Source organism: Corvus hawaiiensis, chromosome 3, assembly GCF_020740725.1.
Source record: "Corvus hawaiiensis isolate bCorHaw1 chromosome 3, bCorHaw1.pri.cur, whole genome shotgun sequence".
In the NCBI taxonomy this organism is placed as follows: Eukaryota; Metazoa; Chordata; class Aves; order Passeriformes; family Corvidae; genus Corvus; species Corvus hawaiiensis.
In genome coordinates this window covers 82418123-82424122 of record NC_063215.1, presented here as the reverse complement: position 1 = coordinate 82424122, position 6000 = coordinate 82418123, and positions in this window count along the sequence as shown.

Genomic DNA, 6000 nt, shown 5'->3' with positions numbered 1-6000 from the left:
CCTGCTGATGTTGTGCTTGAGACCTCAGGAGCAGTGTTGGCTCTGTCTGGCACCCCAGGCAAGCAGAAGAGGGCCCTGGTTTCTGAAACCTCAGTGAAATCCTGTCTGTCTGCCTGATCATTTGTATGGTGCTCAGTGGCACATCCTCTGAGCCCTCAGTCATTTACTCATCCCTGAGTCTCAGTGTAATTTAGCTCTTACACTGAGCCTCTGAGTAATTAACTAACACTTTCCTATCTTTTCTGATTCACCTGTGTGTCTTAAAACTTCAGTGCCTCTTCCATAACACATTAAGGTAGAGATCCCTGGCTTCTCTACTCTCTGTGTCACACAGAAACACACATGCTTACTTGGGAGATAAATACAGACGGGCTGTATTTATCACTGCCTACATTCTGCCCCAGACTACTTCTTCCTCCTCCTTCTCCTGCTCCTCCTCCTTTTCCTCCTCCTCCTTCCACATCCATGCTCCAGGGGTCTCCAGGGGTCTCATGCTGATCATTTCACATCATAGTAGAAATGCCTTCACATTTATGATATTCTGCCTCCATCTAATAGGCACATCACTCCCCAGGGTAATCTTGGTGTCAGCTAGAGCCACACTAGCCTGTTTGTGTGTTGCAGATGAATTGTTCTTGGACACCTTTCTACTTACCAACACATCTAGCAACGAGGCACTACTCTGGTGATATATTACTAAATTTGCTGGGTTTTGCCCTGTCATTATGAAACTGGTCTTTTTCTTTTTTTTTTAATCCTAAAATCCCAAATGTCTGAAATGTTCAAAGCAGCTGAGTCTAGACAATGGTCTGGCTTGGATTTTCCAATTTTATCTCCATCTTTTCTCCGGGCTCAAGCATTAGGACATAAGCAGTGACAGGATATAAATCCAGATGACTTATGCTTTTGTTTTGTTGTTGCTTTTTTTTTTTTCCCCAGTAATGCACTATGTGGGAATAGAAAAAATAAAATTAATTTTATTTTCCTGTAAAACATGATGAGAGTGGAAATAGCAGGTTAAAGAAAATGAAAAGCAGAGCATGCAGCTTTCAATCAAGGGACTTTTCTCTGTAATAGATGGGGAAACATAAGTAATGTGTATCAGGAATCTGAGCAGATAGACTATAAAATATCATTTTTATAACTTGCAAACATGAAATAAACTGGGTTTTCCAAGTGAAAAGATAAAGCAGAATCACATTAGAGATTAATGAAGGACTCACTGCTGTTGACTTTTTTTACAAGAGCAGTTCGGAATATGTGGGTGAACATGATGTGATGGAGAGTTTTCTCTTTCTGTCCTATAGTAATCTGCACAGCAACATGAGGTACCCTTGCAAACTAACCAACACAAGCAAAGACATTAAAATCTCTGAGGACTCAGAAATACAAAAACTTGTTAGGACCTGCAGTGCTGAAGATGGAGCACTGATACTCACTCCCTGCTCTGGTTAGTTACGCAGTCTGCATATTCTTTATCATAAGGATTGCTAAAGTTTTCCTTGAGGAGGACCATGTAGTGCCTGAGCCATGTCAGTGACTGCAAAGCAGAAACATTCTCTTCACCAGTTCCTGCACTACAAAACAATTTGGAAACCTAAAAGTGAGAGGAGTAAGATTGTGCTTGTTCCCAAAAACAAATGCACAAAGAAAACCCATACACGTGCAGAAAGCCCTGCCTCACCCAAAATGTGAGAAGGAGATACTTAAGCACTACCTTATGCCATTATGTTAGTGTGTGCTTTAGAAATGCAACTGAGTCCTGAAGAATAGGAAACCCATGGAGAAAAATACCATATAATCACCAGATACTGGCTGCCATGTAACTCACGTGTGTGAGGACATAGAAAAAACACAATTTTGTCACCAAGCCTGGGATGCTGCTACCTAACGCTCATGTTTTCACAGAACATTTTCAACAAGGAAAAACATGTTACCTGACAAATTACATTTCCCTTCCCTAGAATAGATATATGCAGAAGGTGTCAAACCTTCTGTATAAAATCATACTGAATAAGAAGTTTCAGCACCCTTACTAGGAAAAATGAGACTTTTCCAAAATACACTAGGGGAAAAAATCCCCCTTTAAACTAGTTTATGTTAAGAAATTACAGTTTTTCTACAGAAAACACAGAAACGTCATGACTGCATGTCTTTCTTTCCATAATTTTTTCATTCTTTTTTTATTTTATGGAGGGGTGTTATGTTTGGGTTTGGGGTTGCTTTTCTGTTATAATTTGTTCGTTACGCCAGTACTAATATAATGGTTCTGTATAATGAGCTTTTCTCAGTAGTTAGTAATCTAATACATTGCTAAAGCATTTTCTTAACATTGAGCATATATCAATATTTCCATTTGTTGTTCATGCCAAAAACCATGATTTTGTGGTAAATGTGAATGTAACTGCAAAAGTAGATTATTCAAATGTTACCTGGATGTGTCAGAGCTGATAATATTATTGGATAATGTTTTACTAATTGATAAGATAATGCTGTACTAATTATCAAGCCACAGCTTAGAAAAATAAGGACACATCATATGGGAATATATTGAGACATTACTCTTATCCTTTGGCATAGAAATCAAAAATGATAACTGTTAGTATGGGCATGTACTGGCATTTTTAGGAAGCTTATCTTACATCAAATGAAATGCGGTAAAACCACAAGGCTAAACTTCAGCATTGAATATGGTCTGAAAGTCAAGCATCTAAAATTAGATAAAATTTCATCACTAGTTCATCAGTTCTGTAGTTTCAGCTCTTGAGTCCTAAAACCCCACCTCTGAATGTATTGTCTCAGTTGGTTGTGGAAGATGGTATTTCACACACCAGAGGCCGCATTTCCCTGACTGAGATCAGTTTAACTGCAAGCAGTTTGTGACATCATCTGTAAACACAAAATACACCTTAATGGGATGCTCACATGATATTATTTTTACCTTATATGTGGCCCATCTAACATCAAGAAGCTTTAAGTAACTCTTAGGAGGAGGGTGTAAGAGCCGGCAAAGCAAAGATAATATGGTGAACTGGGCCAAAATTACAAAAGAAAGATATGCAGGTTTAGAGCTTGTTCTAGCCTCATCTAGATTCCAGCTGTAAATCCAGTTGGAATCTTTGAGCTGACTTTAATATCTCATTAGTATTTAATTCTTTGATCAAACTCCATTTAAATAAATTTGTGTTTATATATATATATGTATATACACACATTAATATATGTATATACACACATTAATATTTGCACTTTCATACATTTATGTGTGAGTATCTATATATATGCTGTAGAGGAATAGAAAGACAGATGTATAAATGCGCTTTACAAAATAAAATTATATTATAAACTACAGGAAGATAAAAAATAAGCCTGCCTTCTTCCTACTTGAATTCTATCAGAAAAGCACTCTACTTATATTTCATTCTCTTTTTTTTTTATGTATGTTCAATGCTTACAGCATGCTGTTTTAATTACAGATTGTCAGTGTGCTGGGAATTAAGGCCATGTTACACACAGACAGATGTTATTTTATAGAGTGTCATTCAATGTAATGGTACCAGATTTTAGCACTTAGCCTGCCTCCAATTACCCATTAACAGTTTGCGTAATTGGGGAGCAGGAAAATACCTACTCTGCATTGTACAAATTATTTCAGGATATCTGCTTCCCAAACTTTGTGTGATGAGAGTCTTTCCCATGAGCAGTAAGCATTGTTTAAAACAAAATGTTTTAACCAGGAAAGGAGTAATTGAAAAGCATTTGAGTATTTCTTCTGGGCAAAGCTCCCCTTCTTACCTTTATTTCCAATCCATAATGAAGCAGAAGTCTTGCCTAAAATCCTGTGCAAATGTATCTGATAGAAGGAAACAATCTGAGATAGAATATTCTGATGGCACAGTTATCTGGTTGTTTGCATTCATTTCTGGTTTCTTTGTGGGTTTTTAAAGGAAAATTTGTGTATGTAGGCAACTGTCACTTTTATTCTGTCATAAAACAACCACACATCTGGAAATCCCTCACATTCAGCACGTCCTTTGTCAATGATGCTAAAGCAAGCATCTGCTATGTGCCTCTTCAACAGCACACAAAATGTTATTGAGTATCAGGCAATGATATGTGGTTATTGTTCTCTTGGCACATATTTTGGATCCCAATTTGTGATGGTACATACAAAGATGGATGGAGTTTTCTGAAAAGTTTTACCAGATCCATAAGCAAGTTTACTAGAAAAAGCTGTATCCGTGGGGCTGTAATGGCTCATCCAGTACAACTGGGAAAAATCTAATGATGCCAAGCTTGATAGCCCAGTTTCTGTTGAAGAAAAGGCCAGACTCTCCAAACACACATTCAACAACAGGTCCTTATTTTAAGTCCATAGTCAGAGTGCTGAAGCCATTAATATCTTCTAGAGTAGTGCTTTTCCAGTGGGTCTGAAGTGGAAGCAGGTCTGCACATTGATCCTTGTTTGTTGCAGTGCCCACACCAGGACCTGGGCAGTGATTACCTCTAGGACAGCCCAGTGCCCCAGGGTCAGCTTCACCCTGGCGGCAACCAGTTGCACCACAGCTGGACTCTTAACTTTCACTATTGTTTTGTGAGCAACAACTTCACTGGAAATTATCTCCTTCCACAGGTGGAATACTTGTGTCTGCGTGTATGCATGCGCATATGCTTGTAATCAACTCTGAACCGCTTGTGAAAAAAGACATTTGCTGGGGAAGAAGTTTATTTTTCCTTTTTGGGTACTCCTACGGTTTCTAAATTCTGGAAAAATGTCAAAAGACAGTGCACAACAGGATCATCTTTCTTCCTTAGACATTTTTTGGTTTTTTTCTAACTTGCTTATGTTTTTCCCTTTGTGGAGCATTTTTTTGGCAGTGAAAAAACAGAATTATCCAAGCAGGAGCACAAGCAAAGCTTGTCAAGGGTGGTACTCACCAGCTCTTAGTAGTGAGTAACAATGGCATTGTGTGAAAAGAACGAGCCATGCTGGAGAGGCTCACCCCACCAGGTATCTACCTACACTCAACAGTGTTCTTCAAGACTGAGAATCTCTTCTGGGGAGTTAAGCCCCCAGAAGTACAGTCTGAAAGGCTGAGGAAGGGCTGCTTCACCAGGGGAAATAACTTGAGACACAGAGCCATAGACAATATGAAGAATGGACAGAGTGATCAGTGCAGTCCCTGGCATGGGCAATACCAAAGACAAAGCTGGGTGTACTTATGGAATGATCAGCTTTAAGGGAACATTATTTTTTTACATAACTTGTCCTAACTGATTCCCAGAATAAAATAATGTTCTGACTTGCTCCAGTTAACAAAACCCAAATATCTCTGGCAATGACAGACCATTGTCCTTACCTGTGGCTCACACATATTCAGTTGCCACATTCAGTGCTCCTCTCTGAACACTGAATATATCCACGGACACAGGAAGGCAACATTTTGCACCCTCTCTCCACAGGATCTTATGCCATTTGCACTGCTTGACTACTGATCCTAGGTTAGATTGGGTTAGACGGCTGAATAGCAGAACAGCAGAACTGAGTGTACATCTGTACATCTGGTGCACAGACACCAGAGTTCCCTTAATTACAGGGAATCCTTTAGAAAAAAAACCAAAAACATACTGGATAAAATGTGCAGAGGTAAGTTTTCCTCTTCCTACCCTGTTTTTCCTGCTTTGCCCTCCCTGGGTTGTAAGTCAGAAGGGCCAAGGTTTTCTTGAGTCTTCTCACTCCCTTGCAGTTACATTTTGAGGACCTGGGTACAGAGCCCAGGTCACAGCAGCCTTGTGATAGTTCTAGCTCCTGTGAGGCAACCTGTTCATTCCGCCTTCAACCACAGCTAAGAGGCTGGGACAAAATGTGAACCTGGAGGTATACAAAGAGCTGCACAAATCAAACAGACAAGGAACACAATTTATATAACCAACCAGACAGTTTATTTTACAGATTCACTTATCTCAGTTGCTTTTTTAAGGTAGCACTCAAAGAAAACA